The 20691-nt window shown below is 36.0% G+C and overlaps 1 protein-coding gene across 2 annotated transcripts in view; it reads right to left on the bottom strand.

Annotated features, from left to right (window-relative positions):
* LOC127643853 (mastermind-like protein 3) overlaps positions 1-20691 on the bottom strand; it is a 157174-nt gene that overhangs the window by 118098 nt on the left and 18385 nt on the right. The window contains exon 1 of one of the 2 annotated variants that reach the window (XM_052126770.1): positions 9789-9837. The exons of the other annotated variant lie outside the window; for it this stretch is intronic. The gene's annotated coding sequence lies outside the window, so the exon portion shown is untranslated. Of the gene's footprint in view, positions 1-9788; positions 9838-20691 lie in introns of those variants that run through there. 2 annotated transcript variants of the gene reach the window in all.

The following is a 20691-nucleotide window of genomic DNA, read 5'->3' as shown; positions in this document are numbered from 1 at the left end:
AAATGATCAGCTTAACATTTCTGCCTTTAAATTAGAATGAGTACAATAACCAAAATGTCCTTTAGGGTATTATCCACATCATTTTTTTTTTCCATGTCAATGTTCATTTCAATGTTTTTTATCAAAATGGTGTCTAAACAAATAAATTCAAACTTTAGGTAAAAAAAAATTTAGAACACTTAATTTTCAGCATAATATAATATTACTTTTAATCAAATTAAGTGCTTTTATAAAGAACCTCTCATATTTTTGTCAACAAAAAAAACACTGCATAACAGAGCATCACAGATGTGCGTTATTGTTTAAATATAATACTATTTTTGTTTGTACTATTTTTTTTTATTTACAATTAGCTTTTATTTTGGAGAAAGCTTTAATTTTGGAGTGAAACCCTTTCCGTTTCTGTGTTTTGATGGTACCTTCTCACCTTCAGAAAAGTAGGTCACTACGTGATTGATGTGATTATTAAACCACAAAAAGCTGCTATTAAATTAAATATGTAGTCTGTATGTGCCTCTCACTACAAAGTGAATTAGCGGCTCTGATCGCTGTCATCTGCAACAAACAGAGCACGCAATCCTCATGGTGGTATTTTCTGTGTATATGCCAAGGAGCTCTAAAATGTATGAGAAGCAGGTGTCAGCACAACACCGGCTGAATGTTTACAGAATGACATTCGTTCATCAGATAGTGAGGTTTTTTTTTTTGTATTGTAGCATTTTTGCACGCATGAGTAAAAGTACATGAGGATATGATTCCTATACCAGGAATAGGGACATCTATTCTTTAACCCCTTCAAAAATTGGACCGATTCATCTACATTGTAAGTGCCTCACTGAAACCTCGATTTTAGTTTTTTTAATTTATTTTCTTATTTCATTTTTTAAAGAAAAGGATGAATTGAAACATCAGTGCTTCAAGTTGGAAACCGTTCTCAATGTATATAGGGTAAATATGTTTTTTAATATAATCTAATATGTCTACTGTAAGGCATGTAAGGCATATCTGAAATGATAAGCTAATAGTTCGTTTTTTTTTATAATTTATGAGGACTTTGGTAGTTGATATGCAATGAACATCAACGCATGGCTTAAAATGTTCAAAGATGCAACTAAACAATGAAATGTCTCCCTCAATAAAAGATGCAAGCAAGGAATTTATAGCTTATATACAAACATACTGAAAGGAAAATAAAGGCAAATTTGTTCTGGAACAAGAATACAAGAGTGCTAGGTTTTGTTCTTTGAAAAAGTTGACCAGCTGGTAATGTCACCAGGCCATTCTGCAGGAAATGGAAAATCCAAGAGCATATTGGATCTATGTGCTAGAGATGACAAGTACTGATGGTTACAAAAAGTGCTCACACACACTGAATGTGCAGTTGAGGTTCAGGGTTGTTCTTGATTTGACATTATATTTGTATGTATTCATTGTTATTTCAGCAATATAATGAAATTCCATTCAGTGCGTCTATCTGTCAGTTATTTCCATGACTGTATGCATTTAGTTCAGTTACTCTTACACTCAAGTGAGCATAAACTGTTGATAATCCTTTGCTAACACCTATGTGCGTAAAGGAGGGTTTTCTGTGCTTACGAGACCACTTAGGACTAAGGACTCAGGACTTAAAGACTGAGGCCCAAGAACAAGCATGAACTGAACTTCCCTCAAGTGTCCTCAGCTCATCTGAGCTGCTGGTAATCAGATGGTCTCCATCCCTCTATATCTGAGAGCACTAAAAATGCAATTCCTGTTAAATAGAACTTAATTCTACCGCAAGATGACAAAACTAGCATTTTGAACATATCTATGGTGCTTTTTATTTGAACAGACTGAGGTGATTACTGTGGGCTGTGTTTGTCAGAAGTGGGGAAAGAGGGGCAAACTTGACTGTAATGGAGACTAAAGAGTGTGTATTTGGTCTGAAGTAGAATTTTTCAGAAAACGACTGCTTTACAATGGGGAATGTGCCTCAGATTTTGGATCAAATTGGATTTTTAATGCAACTTCCAAATAAAATTATTTATATCTTTGAAAATTAAGCTACTTGATTACCGTAGGTAAAAAAAACATTTGTAAAAAATAAAAATGTACATTTGTAAGTGTTTGTCTAAAATGCTGTGGCAGAAATTACCCATTCTTAAATTTGTACAATATAATCGAGTCACCTTCACAACTTCTGCAGATTTGCTTTAAACTGAAAATTCTTTCACAATTTACTCATGTCCTTACATTCTTTTCACTTGAAAGTCAATAACAGCTATTATCAAAATGTAAAAGCTGCTCATTTCCATACAACAAAAATGCATTGTGATCAGTGGCTATCAAGAACAGTGGCAATTTCGCTTGGTTTATAAAAAAAAAAAAAAAAAAAAAATTATTTATTACATTGGGATTTGGACCCAGGACTCCAAGCTCACTAAACAGTGATTATTCCAGTAGATGGTCCCACTTTACATTAGGTGTCTTTAACTTTTTTGTACTTACACTTAGGGCTGAAACGATTAGTCAACATTAATCAACAACATCGGAAATAAAAAATTGTCGACAAAAATTTTCATTGCCGAACAGTCTTTTGATCTCATTTAACCTAACATGTGATCACATGAAACTCTAATGATGAGAGCAGCACTGCAGATGTGCCTGACTGAGGAAGAATTACACAGATCACAGTCCAGATGCACTCTAAACTTTCCAAACAGCTTCAGGTGATAGAGATCGCAAAGTATGAGGGAATTATAATGCAAAAATGAAAGGTGAGAGAGGGTAGTCTTTGCTCCATTACTGAAACAAGCTTTTGATTTATTTTTGTTTTGGCTTGTTTTAAAATATAAATAAATATCGAAAACTCACGTTCATTTACTTTAGGAGCTATAATGCAGAAGAAAATTGTTTTTAATCTAACAGTGTTGAATATAATATAAAAAATACCAATATTGTAAAATATCTAATTCACCTGAGAAGCAGCATATAAGATATTTAGACTTGATTTTAGAGAATAGATCTTGAAAATAATTGTATTTTGTCTTTACTGCAATCGCAGAATTATATCCAAGTAAAAAACTACACTTATATTATTATTTAAGATACATTGTCTTAAACCAAGTCTAAATATGTTACTTCTCAAGTAAATGTATCTTGCTTTAAGGATTTTTATACAATTTTAAATGGAAAACAAGACAAAAATACTTGATGATAATAGGATTTTTGCAGTGAATTTATTTACTGAATTAAACTTAATAAAAAGTATTTTTTCCCTTTAATTCAATGAATGTCATTCAAAGGTATTTTTAAAAGATGATTTCTTTCCTCTTTATTGTTAGTAAGCACATTTAATACAACCTTTTAAGTCGGGGCACAAGATGAATAATCGGTTAAGAGCTAATGACTAATCAATGTAATAATCGGCAAGTAGTCGAATAATTGTTCTCATTATCATTCGATTAATCGATAATCAAAATAATCTTTAGTTGCAGCCCTACTTACACACAAAAAAAAAAAGAATTTCATTGAATGTGCTTATTGTGTACATACACATTGTTCAACGTAACTACGAAATTTGCATTTGCTGCTATTGAGGTTTAGATACAGGTAAGGTCAACCGTTCAATTATAGATTAACAGAGTAATTACGTGTAGATACTTGCAGAGACGTTAAATCTCAGTATATGTAAGTACAATGTAACAAAGTAACAACATGTACACAATAAATACACCTATTGTATCAAATGTATGAGGTTCCATGAAGTATGTAGGTGGTTTTCCTCTGCTGTTAGACACACATACGCTCACATGACACGTAAACAATAAGACATTATTTTATTAATGCAATTCGCACTACCCAAAAACTGTATTTTCAGTGTTGGGAAAAAAATAAACTAATGGGTGGAGACGCGGCTGAGTAACCAGACATTCTTTGTCTAGGTTTCCATGTTTCATCATTCACCTGCGATTAATCTCAATCTACTGACAACATCTGTATCCAAGGAAACACAAGTGTTTCATAGAAAAGAAAGTTGAGTAAACATTACAATAGGCCTCCTTCAAAAAACATCTCGGTTAAGAGTTGAAGGGTAGGTTTAGTTACACTGAGATAAATGTTCTTTTTTATAAACCAGATAGTACCGACTCTTAAGCCACTGTTAAAAAGTCAATATACAACTGTGACCATACATCAACAGTTTAGGCAAAGAATGATACTTGGTTGGTTAGTTGTTACATGAAAGAACTATTTATTGTGATTATTTTTCAGGGTTACCAACCTTTTTGAATAATGAATTTCCATGACCTTTCCACACATTTGTGATTTCTGGATACAGATTTGTTTTTGCAAATCAGTTATTTAGACCAATCTGTGATATATTTTGAAGAACTGACTAAGAACTGACTAAAAATATTGATTCTAGGTATGCACCAATGTATCAGCTGCCGATTTCATTTGCCAATTATTGATAGAATTAAAACCATTGGCTAATCGTAATAAGCATGAAAATACAGATGTGAAAAACCGATGGTTTTGAGACGCGATGGAACTCGCTTCACACGATGCTGGACTCCATTAGCAGCCAGTACGATGCCATCCGTGCTCTTCTGGAGGAACGTGAAGAAAAACACCGTTTAAACTGCATGAGCAAGGAGACTTTGCATGACATTGTGAATTTTTTGGCACGATTCAAAGAAGCCACCAAAGCCCTGGAAGCATCCAAAACTCCGACCATCCACTTGACAGCTGTGTGGTTGGAGCGCCTCAGACGTCACCTTCAGCCGTCTTCTACCGACAGTCTGATATTGTCATCGCTTAAAGAAAAATGCCTCAAGATTTTAACTGAGTAATTTGAGCTGCATCTCTTGTACAAGCTGGCAATGTTCTTGCATCCAAAGTTGAAAAGCCTGAAGCTGCTGGCAGACCATGGTGAAATTATGGGAGTTCATAGCGAAGCACGGCGTCTTGTGAAAGGTAAGCTATTCAATCACAAACTTATATGCTACTTGTCTTTAATAATTAACAATTATTGTTAATGGGCAAATTAATAATTTAGTGAAATATATACATCCATGTGTCTATTTCTTTTAAATAGAACTCGAGGAGAAACGCGAAGATCTGCTACCATGCCACAGCATCTCGGCAGGCCCAGCTGCGAAGAGAGTTCGTTTGGTTTCAACAGCTGATTGTTTGTCAGACGTAGAGGACTCCAGCGATGACACTGTGCTGCCCGAGGATGAGGTCTCTGCATACATCGAGTTCAAGCCACCCAAGGGGGATCCTTTCGATGTTTTGTTGTGGTGGAAGGAGCATGCGAAAACATTTCCCAACCTGGCAATGATTGCGCGGAATGTTCTCTCCATCCCAGCATCGAGCGCTGCGAGTGAGAGAGACTTTTCCACAGCTGGATTTGTAATTCAAGAACGAAGAACGCAACTTAAACCTGGGACTGTGGACGATATCCTTTTCCTGCACAGTAACCTTAAGAGAAAGTAAATGCATAGGCATAGGCTATTGTTTGTGAGCGACAGGCTCAGGTAGGTTGTATTTTTTTCTCCACCCCCGATGAAACTGGTATTACCGGTGTTGTCACAAGTCGATTAATCGAATTGAAATCGAATCGGACTGGAAAAATTAATCGTTAGATTAATCGATGCATCGAAAAAATTATCGCTAGATTAATCGTTTAAAAAATAATCGTTTATCCCAGCCCTAACCGCAATATGTAGTAGGGTTGGCACTCCTAAGAACATGTCATTTTTAATTCTCATGTTCTCACGTTAATGCGGAAAAAACACCATAAACAGGCGTGGCAGTTGTGAAAGCGGCACTTTCCTATGGGCTACATGATGAGGGAAACTATTTAAAATACTTTAAAACCAGCAGACTTTGACTTCTGAGATATCGGTATGATATCCATTGATGCTACATGATTGATCGAATCAAGATTGAAATCACAATATGGCTTTGTGCGATTATTAAACCTTAAAAGGCTGTCATTTATCATGTTATCATGTTAACATTTTGGCCAGTTATGTGTTTAACAGATCCAATGTTCAATGGAAATTATTTATTGTAAGAAAAGTGTACATTTTTAAGCATTCCTAAGAAAAACATCGTTATCAGCTTATAGTTTTTGTTCAAATCAGTCTCTTATCAGCCAAATATGTTTGTATCAAAAGAAAGAGAGAGAGAGAGAGAGAGAGAGAGCTAGAAGGAAAGAGAAAGCGAAAGAGAGAGCGAAGGAGAGAGAGAGAGAGAGAGCGAAGGAGAGAGAGAGAGAGAGAGAGAGAACTAAGAGATCAGACAGATAGATTTAACCAGAGCATATGAGCGGCAGAAATATAGTCCCATTTCCTGAATCTGGGAGGTTTGTCTTAAAAAAAAATAAAAATGAAAAGGTTAGATTGCCTGCCATTTCTCTTGCCTCAATAGCTTTCTGGCTAGCTCTGCTATCTGATCACACATTTGGCCAGTTTAAACATGAGAGTATATCCAGTGTTAGCAAGGAAGTTTGCAAATACTGCTTGAGATAGCATCTAAACTCTAGCGCTTGACCACAGTTCAAGATCAATACAAGCAAAGGTATGTTTTCCCTGGAGCCACTTCGGCCTCCTGCTCTGGGCATCACAGTAATTAGAAGAGATCGTGTAAGGACAAGACCCTTTAATGAAAAGTGCAAAAGGGTCTTCTCATATAATCTTCATAATAGATAACTGAACAAATAAAATAAGAAAGAAGCAAACAGATGACCAAAACCAGCTTAACACAATGTCGTAACACAGGGCAATAAAAGCCGTCTTCGTGTCATTTTTATTTGTCCGAACCAATCACGAACGGTACAAGTGACAGGATATTTTGTCAATTGCTTGGTTTCTATTTCTGATGCATTGTGCAAGGTAGCACTGGCCATAGTGAAATTTTATCATTAAAAAAATCCTGCACCACATGACAGTATATTAAACATCAAATATATTTTTATTGTCTACTATTGTGTCCCATAATGCAGCAAACGGAGTTACTTTTTGACTTCTTTAGGTAGTCAAAGGTAAATGTTAGCAAAATGTTCATGTTACAAAAACCCTAAACAAATAAAAACCTGCAGTTGTCTACTGTAGACCTTTGGTCTAGGAAGAACATTTTTATGAAAAGAAACAGTTGTATAACTTAAACTGATTATCTCTCTTCTCCCTTTTCCCCTCCTCATGCTATCACCCTCTCACATGTCCTCTGAGCTACAAGCAAACCATGAACTTAATGAGGAATTAATGTTAGCATTCCAAAATCATGACTTTTGCAACTACATTCTCTTTCCATAAGATCTAATGCCTTTCCACATATTCACAGTGGAGCTCTTATCCAATCAAAATGGATAACTGGCTGACCTTTTGTATGAGTAAACATTGTGACATCACACTTACTAAACACTCACTCAGGCCTCTCACAGGGGGTTAGAGTCTGAGCCATAGAGATATACATACCACCTTTGTATTTAAATGAACTACCATTTTAAGACACTATTGCCCCCTATTCCAAATACATGATACCACCCTATTACAAAAGCAGACTGTAGCTGCATTGCAGCTGAGAACATTATGAAGTTGCCAAAAACTTTTGCTGTGTCTTAAGCTGTAGAAAACTTTACGGTCTGTAGAGAAATCATTTTAATGTAGCATTGCTTAAAGCTGCACTAGGGAAGATTTTTTTTTTTTTTTGCTACAAATTAACAAAATTATATTTTTGTGTGAGTACATAAAAAAAAGAAATCTGTGTTCACAACCCTGTCCCTACATCAAGCCAACAAAAATTATTTGTATTGTGAGCTGTCGGGTCAGATTTGCCATGAAATTCCAGGCTTATGTCTTTCATCCATTTAGGCCATGTCCGTAAACACAGAAAAATACTGGCTGATGCATGTTCGGGCTGGGGAAACTATGCTTTCATTCAGTCAGACACATAGTTCAGGACAGCATTGCAGCAGTCTGGATGGATGCATATCTGTTAACTGTTTGGTGAAGTCGTTTACTTGCTAAACTGCTTGGAAATGTTGTCTGGTAGGGCTCTTGAAGCTTATATTGCTTATCATGCTTTAATGAATCGAACATTACTCACGTGTTTACCGATTGCAATGTATAAACCTTTATTGGTAAAGTTACTGTAACATATTATCGACTTTTGAGTACTTATAACATTACTGTAGATTCGATGTTCCCCAAGTGTGTGTGCAGCTGTTTTCTCATTTAATTCACCAAGTTGCAGAAATGCAAGTTATCACTTTTCATTGTCCTTATAGCAGATAGTCAGTTTAGAAGTCTGTTTAAAAGCTAATAGGTACAAGTTACTACAAGGTAGTTCTTATGTTTTTAATTTACAGCATGTGCAGTGCATATACCTACTGATGTAGTATTACAGTTCACTTGCATTATCAACTGAAGCAATATAATATAATTATAATACAGTCTACAATTAAACTTGTATCAGCAATATCAAAGGTTTCACCTTTTAAATTGATACGTGTAGTACAATACAAACATTTTTAGTAGATAAAACTTAAATAATCAGGTTAAAATATACAGGTACCTGGTGTTTTTTTGTTCTCTATGTAAGCACTTTGAGTGTAGTGCAAAAAAACACTATATAAGTCTAAAATCCATTCATTTATTCAATATATGTAAATAAGAGTTTATCTTCCTTTAACCAAGTAACATCTAGTCTGTAAATGTTTAAACGTAACATAACGAACACAGGCAAAGCAGGTAACCTCAAACCATGAGATTCTTCATGAGGAGCAGTGCTGAATCACAAGTTGCTTGCAATTTTAAGTTCAAACTCAGATGTCGCTAGAGAGCAGAAAGTTCCGTTGTGTAGCTTAATCTTATTGGGCTTTACATTTTTTACTCCATAGTTTAAGGTCTGAAAGTGAATATTGGTGAATAGAACAGCGTGAAATGTTATACTTCACCTAAAACTACTTATATAAAATTATTATTTTATTTTTTATATATATATATATATATATATATATATATATATATATATATATATATATATATATATATATATAATAAGGCCTGTTATCATACATAAAGTTTTTATGAGCTCATATTAATTGAGAGACTACATGGAATTGGCCTATCAGCACTTTTTTGGGGAGGATTTTCTCCCAATTTGGAATGCCCAATTCCCAATGCGCTCTAAAGTCCTAGTGGTGGCGTAGTGACTCGCCTCAATCAGAGTGTCGGAGGACGAATCTCAGCATCTACAGCACATGTGGAGGGTTCACGCAATCCATCGCAGCATCCACACACAATTCACCATGCGCCCCACCGAAAGTGAACCACATTACTGCAATCACGAGGAGGTTACCCCATGTGACTACCCTCCCTAGCAACCGGGCCAATTTGGTCGCTTTGGAGACCCAGCTGGAGTCACTCCGCACGTCTTGGGATTCAATCTAATAATCTCCAGGGGTGATAGCCAGCATCTTTACCACTGAGCTACCCAGGCCCCCCGGCCTATCTGCACTTTTAAAAATTCAACAGTGAACTGGTGACTAGTTATAACTTTAATTTTATAACTAAAATTATACTCTTTGACTAGTTCATCCCAACACAAAAAAACAGAATACTTAAAACATTTTCTTGTGTTACAATTTACAAATTCTGACTACTAGACCTAGAATAATAATAATACAAAAAAATTGCAACATAACTAAAATAGACACCCAATAACAAAACATTTGTCTTTAAGGTTAAAAAGACAAACAAGCACCACGAATCACAGATTTTTGAAAATCTTCATCTTACCTCTGTTTTTTCTTACTCTTACTAACTCTCTTTCTGCCCACCCTCTTTCTCCCCCTTTCCTTCAAGGAGCAGCATAAACTGGCCGAGGGTGTATTTTTAGCCACATGTTTGCAGATTAGCTAAGTATTTTTAGACGGTGTTATGCAATAGCACACCCCCTCCTACACACACACGTCCACACACACGTCACATGGGCTCTGCTTACTACTACCCACCCCTAACTGAATATTTTAGCCCTGAGAGCGAGAGAGAGAGAGAAGGAAAGCGAGAAGAGAGAGCGAGAGCGCACAAAGGCAAGAGGTCAGTGTTAGGCTTATAGTAAATAAAACATATAGAGGTGTCACAGTAAGTTAGTGATGAGAGTAAAAATATGCCGACTCAGCAAGGGAAACTGTACATTAAAATATATTTAGAAGGGAAATATTTCTTTTGAATTAAAAAAAAAAATATTATATTTAAAAAGTATTTATATATTTAAGCTACAGTAAAAAAAAAAACACACACACACACACACATACACACACACACACACACACACACACACACACACACATACATATATATATAATTAATTTTATGCATTTTAGATACCAAAATAACGAACCATGTGGTATTTATCTTATAGCAAGATAGAATAAGCACACTTTAAGCAAACCATTTAGCAAAATATAAGTTATTTAATTATATACTAAGAAAATGTATATAGAAGTATGTACATATAAATAGCAACAAATATATCGTTTTTATATTAAAGGTTAAATATAGTAAAATAAACACAAAGATATTTAGAAAATTTTTTGTAAGTTCAAACATAATTTGCTTGCAGATGACACATGCCAATTATGTTTGATATTTTTTGTCTATGGAGAAAGAAATGAATATATTTTATGTTGTAATTTCAGTTTTAAAATACGTTTTATGGCCAATGTGTACTATATATATATATATATATATATATATACACAGTGAGGAAAATAAGTATTTGAACACCCTGCTATTTTGAAAGTTCTCCCACTTGGAAATCATGGAGGGGTCTGAAATTGTCATCGTAGTTGCATGTCCACTGTGAGAGACATAATCTAAAAAAAAAAATCCAGAAATCACAATATAGGATTTTTTAACTATTTATTTGTATGATACAGCTGCAAATAAGTATTTGAACACCTGTCTATCAGCTAGAATTCTGATCCTCAAAGACCTGTTAGTCTGCCTTTAAAATGTCCACCTCCACTCCATTTATTATCCTAAATTAGATGCACCTGTTTGAGGTCGTTAGCTGCATAAAGACACCTGTCCACCCCATACAATCAGTAAGAATCCAACTACTAACATGGCCAAGACCAAAGAGCTGTCCAAAGACACTAGAGACAAAATTGTACACCTCCACAAGGCTGGAAAGGGCTACGGGAAATTGCCAAGCAGCTTGGTGAAAAAAGGTCCACTGTTAGAGCAATCATTCGAAAATGGAAGAAGCTAAACATGACTGTCAATCTCCCTCGGACTGGGGCTCCATGCAAGATCTCACCTCGTGGGGTCTCAATGATCCTAAGAAAGGTGAGAAATCAGCCCAGAACTACACGGGAGGAGCTGGTCAATGACCTGAAAAGAGCTGGGACCACCGCTTCCAAGGTTACTGTTGGTAATACACTAAGACGTCATGGTTTGAAATCATGCATGGCACGGAAGGTTCCCCTGCTTAAACCAGCACATGTCAAGGCCCGTCTTAAGTTTGCCAATGACCATTTGGATGATCCAGAGGAGTCATGGGAGAAAGTCATGTAGTCAGATGAGACCAAAATAGAACTTTTTGGTCATAATTCCACTAACCGTGTTTGGAGGAAGAAGAACCATGAGTACCATCCCAAGAACACCATCCCTACTGTGAAGCATGGGGGTGGTAGCATCATGCTTTGGGGGTGTTTTTCTGCACATGGGACAGGGTGACTGCACTGTATTAAGGAGAGGATGACCGGGGCCATGTATTGCGAGATTTTGGGGAACAACCTCCTTCCCTCAGTTAGAGCATTGAAGATGGGTCGAGGCTTGGTCTTCCAACATGACAATGACCAAGCACACAGCCAGGATAACCAAGGAGTGGCTCTATAAGAAGCATATCAAGGTTCTGGCGTGGCCTAGCCAGTCTCCAGACCTAAACCCAATAGAGAATCTTTGGAGGGAGCTCAAACTCCATGTTTCTCAGCGACAGCCCAGAAACCTGACTGATCTAGAGAAGATCTGTGTGGAGGAGTGGGCCAAAATCCCTCCTGCAGTGTGTGCAAACCTGGTGAAAAACTACAGGAAACGTTTGACCTCTGTAATTGCAAACAAAGGCTACTGTACCAAATATTAACATTGATTTTCTCAGGTGTTCAAATACTTATTTGCAGCTGTATCATACAAATAAATAGTTAAAAAATCATACATTGTGATTTCTGGATTTTTTTTTTTAGATTATGTCTCTCACAGTGGACATGCAACTACGATGACAATTTCAGACCCCTCCATGATTTCTAAGTGGGAGAACTTGCAAAATAGCAGGGTGTTCAAATACTTATTTTCCTCACTGTATATATATATATATATATTATACATATACACCAACAAAAAACAATCAACACTGCTTGATTGATAAGCACAGTACAAGTATTTTCCTTTCCTTCTTTCTTATGCTACAGATAACAGCCTAAGCTCTATAGCAGACACTATATAATTGTGAATGAAAGATTCAGAAAAAAAGCTGTTAGCTCTCTCTCTCTCTTTTAGGAAATTGCTACAGACCTCCTGATTCAATATTACAAGATATTTAATTGCCAAACTACATATGGAATATTTCGATTCTGTACGTATTGCAAATTAGATATTATATTTAGCTATATTAAGTCCTTTTTATTTTTAGAAAGAAATGTTTATTGAATAACAATTGTGTCTGACATAATTCTTTCATTCTGTAATACAGAAATTGCAGGTAAAAGGTAGGGATGTGCCAACCTACCAATTTTCATAATTGATTAGTCGATCTGTTGTCTTGTCTGAGCTATTAGTCAACTAAGGAACTCATGTATAATTACACAGCAAAAATAATTTTCTTATTTTATATTTTTGTCTTACATTCCAGGAAAAATATTTAAACGTTCTAAGGAAAAATAGTATATATTTACTTAAGTAAAATGGCATAAGATATTAAGTATTGTTTTTAGAGGAATCTGACAAAATTAAGAGGAATTTATGATTCAAATCTGCTAATGGGTTTAGAAAAATATACATGTTTTCCCTTTGAATTAAGATTATTTTCTTAACCCATTGTAGTTTTTCTTGTTTTAAGCATAGACCTTACTCAATTTAGTATCTCAAAACAAAAACTATATGCCATTTTGCTTGTCATTAAATAGATCTTGTTTTTAGAACGCTTTACTGGAAAACAAGACAAAATACTTAAGAATATTTTTATTTATTTGCAGTGGCTACATTATGTCCATGTGACCCCATCATATGCTTTTCAGAGGGATATATGGACACTAAGCACAGCCCTTTAACAAGGCAACTAATGGACATTCAACAAATAAATGGATGTAATAACTTAATCGCACAAAACTATCCAAGTAAAGTAAGACAAGAAAAGCTTCATTACAAAGCATCACAAAACCACTTATGCGCATTTCCGGACACATCATCACACCCACTGGCGCTCATCATAAGGTGAAGAGGATAGAAAAAAAACAGGTGGGCCTAATATTCCTGCACATCACATGACACCTTCTTGTGCCCATTTGAACTCATTTAAAAACATTTCTACATAATAAATGCAATTGATGAACTGCTTCAATGATTATTTCATCTCATGCCACATTATAACTCTTAAAAGGAGAACCCCATTCTGTGTCTTGCTTTTCTGAGTGTAAACGCATCCTGGACGAGTTTTTGCACCCATCTGTTACATTTTGAATTATTGGTCTATTTAAACATGCACTAGATGGACGTTTTGATGCATTTCTGGTGGTGTGTGCAGCGTTTCAAGAGTGGTACAAGCTCAACTGTTAAAAATGCATCTGTTCTGCACCATCCCATTGCTGCCACTGGCTGGGAGAGCCACATCTTGTCCACAGTAAACAGACGATGCAAGATGTGATATGTTGTGAATCTAAAGACCAGATGTGATATGTCACGTCTCTGCTTTGGCCTCTGTTGAAGCATCCAAACATCAGGAAATAGTGACTGAAATTTAAAGGGCAGGATGATGTGTGTCCATGTCATGGTGTACCGTGCATTGGATTATGTGTGTGCGTCATGTTTCACAGTGGCTTGTATAATATGTGTTCAGCATATTTCTGCATGGAATGTATGAGTGTTCGGCTCATTTAAGTGTAATATGTGTTTTTGGCTCATTTCAGCGTAGATTGCTGGTGAACTAGTCAAAATATGATTCAACGTTTGCAAAGGAACTGTTATTGAAAGATAGGACAGTTAAAAACACTACTGGACTCGACCACAAAACCGTAATTACACAATTCCATTCATTTTCATATGTCATGACTTTTTGGTTTATGGTGCTGCTATGCTTGAGTGAACAGTTTGATAAAATTGTATGCAATGTAATGGGTGTGTGTTACGTGTAAACCATGAAATTTTGTTTTTTTTTATTGTTGTGAAGCTGGTTTCAAATAAATATGGCTTTATTCGAGAGGCTGCACAATGTTAGCCAATCATAACAGTGGATGTTTACATTGAAGGCCAAAAATAAGCATTTCAGACAGAGGGCCAGTGACCAGGTAGAAAAAGGAAAATTATAATTTATTTGTAAATCATGACTGTTTTGGTACAAAACAAGTCGACCTGAGGGAAAATATTATATATTCTATATGTACATACATACACATACATACATGCATATATACACACAGTGCCAGACAAAAGTTTGGAATAATGTACAGATTTTGCGGTTTCTGAAGGAAATTGCATTTTAATTCACCAAAGTGGCATTCAAGAGATCACAAAGTATAGTCAGAACATAAGATTAACATTGTGTTTGTTTAGAGTTGCCACAATATGCAATAGATTGGCATGTCTTAAGGTCAATAATGCAATTTTTGTCTAAAAACATTGTTTTGAGGAATGAAGCCTATACAATGCTTGAAATTGTCAAAAAACTGAAGATTTCAGGTGTACACTACAGTCTTCAAAGACAAAGGACAACAGGCTCAAACAAGGACAGAAGAGATGTGGAAGGCCAGATGTACAACTAAACAAGAGGATAAGTACATCAGAGTCTCTAGATTGAGAAATAGACTCAGCTGACCACTTCATTGAATTCAACCTGCACAACATCAGTTTAATGTACAACAGTAAAGAGAAGTATCAGGAGTGCAGGCCTTATGGGAAGAATTGTAAATAAAGCCACTTTTGAAACAGAAAAACAAAAAGTAAATGTTAGAGTGGGCAAAGAAACAGAGACATTGGACAACAGATATTTGGAAAAGAGTGTTATGGATCTTAAACCCATTGAGCTTTTGTGGGATCAGCTAGACTGTAAGATGTGTGAGAAGTGCCCGACAAGACAGCCACATCTATGGCAAGTAGTGATGGGTATTACGGCTCTTTTCAGTGAGCCGGCTCATTCGGCTCAGCTCACCAAAAAGATGTTATATTTTTTCAAGTCAAACAGTTTGCAATAGTTTGACTATGATTGGTGTTAAAACTACCCTATTAAAGCCTTAGTGTGTAGTTCACATATGCTTGTGTAGGTTGTGCGTAGAACCGACTTTATATGAGATTTTGTTTTGGCAAATTCTACACTGTGCTCTAACATTGTCTACATTATTAAAATGCATCCAAATGCTACTGTGCTTCTGACTCATTTTCCACTTTCCAGCTGTTGTTTTCACAGCTGTCCTTCCTCTCTCTCCTCGGCTGCAAATTGTGTGACTGAGTCTGTGAGTTGGCTCCGCCCCCCCTCACGCATCTTTGGTTCATTGGTTGACACTGCGTGTCTGATTGGCAGGAACAACAGGTTAGTCTGTTAGTCTGAGCAGACAGTCAGAACGAATGTGTGTGCGCTTGAGCATTTAGGCCTATATTATTTTATTTTTTCATCTTTGAATGAGTTAATTCTATTCATTTAAATCTTTTGATTATTCACATCATAGTTTTTGTATATTTTTATAAATAGACATGCGAGCCAGCTCCCAACGTTCACCTTTTAGAGCTGACTCGTTCGTGAACAACCCATCACTAATGGCAAGTGGTACAGGAAGTGTGGGGTGAAAAGTCACCTGAGTATATGGCCAAACTGACAACTAGAATGCCAAAGGATCTGCAAAGCTGTCATTGCTGCACGTGGAGGATTTTTGGTGTGTGTGTTGTCAAACGTACCGGTACTTCAGTACAAAAGACATGAAATTAAAGAGATGAAACAATACCAGTGATTCTACAGTAACGGTAGTACAGAGCACAGACTCAACTTGGAACCCGCACACTATCTTACTGACACACGGCTGCTTACAAATGCTAACATGCTATGAGCACGTGCTCTGTTGCCCCTTTTACACTGAAACAACTAATCAAATTAAATCCGTTAGCTTTAAATGAATGTGTGAAGCAAACCGCTCATTCACTGGAAACTCCACAGACAATGACAATCATTCACGTTGTATGAGAAATGACAGAGCAGAGCACTAACCCACTCTGAAGCGTTATTTTTATTTCTTTTATATATTTAAATTACAGCATTTGCACTTTAACGATCACACTGAGCCATGTAGCGAACTATCTGTTCAACTTCAGTCAAAAATCCACGTCAAAATAAAAGCATGATCCATAATAAAAGCTAAATAAAGGAAATGTAAGAAATTGCAACAAATATATTATAACTGTATAGTAAATATGTAATAATCAATGTAGAAATTATAATAATAAATGATTGTATATATTTGGAATACATCAAAAAAATGTATACAGAGGATGTCATGAACACTTTTGAAAGGACTAAAAAAATCCTGTTTGTGTGAAACTGCACAAAAATAGCTTCCTATATCAATCTAGCATTAGATTAGCAAATTAAGCAAAACGTGTAATGTTTTTGATAAAATAATATAAAATAAATCATGGACACGATTTTAAAATAGTTTGTTTTAAGAATAGAGACTGGTAATGGAATAAAACTATTTTCCCACCCATACTCTCTCTTTCTCTCTCTGTGTGTGAGAGTTAAGAGAGGACGTTACATAATTTTCTCTCTAAAATGAGCACAGTCTAGTCTTTTCGCACAAATACTTAAACACACACTGACAGACACGAGATGACAGCCAGGCTGTTCCCGGCTGTCTGCATCACTGTCACCATGACAACTCCCAGAGATCGAAAGAGAGAAAGAGAAAATAGGCGGGAGAGAAAAAAAAAAAAGATAAATGCATTTACCAAATAAGCTGAACCAAAAACAGGATGCAAGGTCTCCAACATGAGCAAAAGGTTACATTACCAGTCAAGAAGCTTTTATTGAGCCCAGCATAAACAAACACACTCGAGAACAGCCTAGAACTTCAAGCAGATTATCCGAAATCCAACACCAACCATCTCAACTTCAAAGAAACTCATAGTGTACTTCATTGTTGCATACTAATTCAGCAAGGTGAATTTAGGCTGTAACCTGAAATATTTGTGGCTGGACAAACATGGCACAAACCTCATCACAGGTGTCATTTTAAAGAGATGTTAAATTCTGCCATCGTTTACTCACCCTCATGTTGTTCCAAACCAATGTTACTTAATTTCTTCTGTGGAACACAAAAGGAGATGTAAGGAGGATGTTCAGTCTCAGTCACCATTCACCTTCATTGCATCATCTTTCCATAAAACAAAAGTGAATGGTTGCTGGAACTAACACTATATAAAATGTTCTTTTGTGTTCCACAGCAGACAGAAAGTCATATTGGTTGGAACAACTTGGGGGTTTTATTTTGGAGTGAGCTATCCCTTTAATACTCCAATGTATTGGTTAAAGGAGATGTAATTTTTTTATATTAAAATACTTACTTCAATCACTATTTAATATGTGTAGATAACTAAAAGTAAGCCATTTGTAGTTTGATTTCCTCAAAAAGTGTAAAAACTGTGGCACTATGATATTCTGCTGTCAGAAATGTGTCTCGGGTCTGTCATTCAGTGCAGATCTGTGGGATTTCTTTGTGGGAAAAATCCTAAATCTGATCACTTATACAAAAGTAATAACACATTTCTTCAACAAGCCGCACAATTTGAGATATCATTCATGTCAAAGGGAGCAAGATGAGTTATGTTCTAAAGTTTAGTACTAAAGGTTAGGGGATGTTCCAATCCCTAAGCCCAAGTATGAGCAAATAATGGTAATGTTCATCTTAGCATGCAAAACTAATTAGTACACCTATAATGAAAACAAACAAACTCATTATGCATTACAGTGAAATACACGGAGTCTGACAGAGAATTTACCCTTTTAACTTCTAACATTGTGCACAAATGTATATTTGTCTTATACATGTGTGGATGTGTGTGTGTGTGACTGACGGAGGAGTGTAGTAGTCCATCTTTCTCTCTCTGGTTCTCTCTAAGGGAGCATTTGCTTTGAAATATGCATAAGTGTAAGTGGCAGAGAGCTCAGTTTCACTTTTCTCTTTTCTGCGTGCTTGAAAAGCTGCTACTTTCGCTGAAGAGTGAACTTCTAGCACAGCAGTAGTGACGCACTGTGAGTGTAGTGTAACCTGCCTCATTAGGGGTCAATGCTTCATGCAAAGATAAAAAAACGACACAGCCCAAGTGACTATTATTACAGTTGAGAAACTTTTTTAGTTGATCAGTTTGGGGTGTCATACCAGGTCAACAAAAAAAATTATTTACTCCAAGGCTGGTTTCAGACATATTGATAAGGACCACTTTAAAGCTGTCAACAGGGCTAAGAAACAAATTCGAATTGTTTAATAAAATATTTAAAAAAAATTCAAATCATATTTGAATTTTAAATAAATTATTTCAGGTAAAGGAAAAAATCCACAGGACATCTGATTTTTAAATTGACGTCATCACCTCTGCCCAGAAGAGGGCACAACAAATCAATATAAAACCAATCAGCACCGTTTTATAGCGACTGTTTATTGCAAAGAACATATCCGGTTGTTGGCAATAGTCTGTAAAATGTTAAAAGTTTTAGCCAGTTCATATTCTCAAATCTCAAGTAAAAAGTAAAACGAGAAAATAAATGCTTCAATAGATGGTTCTCTGTTAATTTAGTGTTGCACTTTAGCCTAAACCGTTATCATAGCACTACAACAGATTCATCAAGCTTCATAATGCCTGTGGTCCCACGGTGTTTTTCATTGACAACACTGCCCTACAAAGGCAAAACGCCGTAACATCATGTTTGGTCAAAAATGAGTTAATGTCATTTTTGGGGTATTCAAGACCTCCTTTATCATGTGAATAAATATCGTGAGTCAATTTGATTGTTTTAACGAGAAATTAAAGGGCTATGACAACCGTAACATCCAAAACCATACGAGAAACCACAGCAGAACGCCGTAACAGTTGTTACGGCTCTTAGCCTTTGTTCCGGCACGCTTAAGTTGAGTTAAGGTGTTCTGACTTTGTTTCGCCTGGCATCAAGAGAGATGTTACGGTGCCGCTGTGATGTTACTGTACTCTGGCTTTGTCATACTGTCAAAGATTACCGCTCTTTTATTGTCACCAAACCGCGTAACATACACACGACACATCTTTGAAATAAAGTGTAGACTGCCGACTGCTTGTTTGTATTATTACTCTGTGATAGCGATGTGACAGGGTGATGGTTCAGATCTGTCAATGTCAGTGACAGCCCGGAGCTTGCTAAATTGAATCTGTGTCATGTAAATTAGCGCTAACGTTGACGCTGACACTTGCCTCACATCAGATGCTGAAAACCAAATATTAAATACAGAGGCATCCTACCTTTCCATGCAATCCGATATAATCCATAGAAGATATAATCCACAGGTGTTCACGTCAGATTTTACAGCTGGTTATCAGCTAACGTCCGTACAAAGTAGGCTAACCTAAATAGTAAAAGTAATTCCAACTTTTTTCGGTATACTCTGTCTATATTATCTCAGAATTAAAAAGTAGTAATCCAAGTCGAGTTCAGTTGACTGAGCATCTTGAGCAGTTTGGTGGCCCTTAACCCTTAACCCTTTAACTGTCACCCCTCCCCTTTTTTCGCAGAGACATGAAAATCACTATCCAAACTTAAATGGTTGTATTTCAAGAATGCTTTGTCATATATACCTATGGACAAGTTGTGTTCCAAATTTTAGGTTGATATCTCAAAAAATGAGCTTTCAGTAAGATTTTATTTGGAGCAGTAAAAAACTTGGAATGAGCAGTCTCTAATCTCTAATGTATTGGTCCAATGTTTAATTAATTATTACTCTATATCTTGCATTTAAATACATATACCTTTGTATTCAATTATAATTAAATTATCTTTATTGTGAAAATATTTATTGTATTTATTCATACTGTACATACTGTACTGCAAAGTAACTTATCTGTTATACTGTTTAACTGTGTTAGTGTTGCCGCACTATCCTGATCATTATAGCACTAAATAGGAACAACCAAAGGTCTTCTATATAATTTAAAACAAATACCATGATGACTAGACCTTGGTTAGGTGTTCTTATAATGGATGTAAGTATGGTGAACAGCAAGTAAATATTGATTATATGTCAGTTACGGCCTTTTGCCTTTGCATGACTCCTGATTTTTGGCACATGAAACAAAGGCAGAGTACAGTAACTGCCAAACAAGGGTCAAAGGTCAATTTTGAGCTCAAGATTTTTTGCATACAAACATTTCTTCAGTATAGCAACTAGTTGTGAAATTTTGGGAGTCCTACCTAATA

This window comes from Xyrauchen texanus, chromosome 5 (assembly GCF_025860055.1).
Source record: "Xyrauchen texanus isolate HMW12.3.18 chromosome 5, RBS_HiC_50CHRs, whole genome shotgun sequence".
Lineage (NCBI taxonomy): Eukaryota > Metazoa > Chordata > Actinopteri > Cypriniformes > Catostomidae > Xyrauchen > Xyrauchen texanus.
Note: the sequence above shows the minus strand (reverse complement) of the source record. Positions and strands in the feature narration are given on the sequence as shown.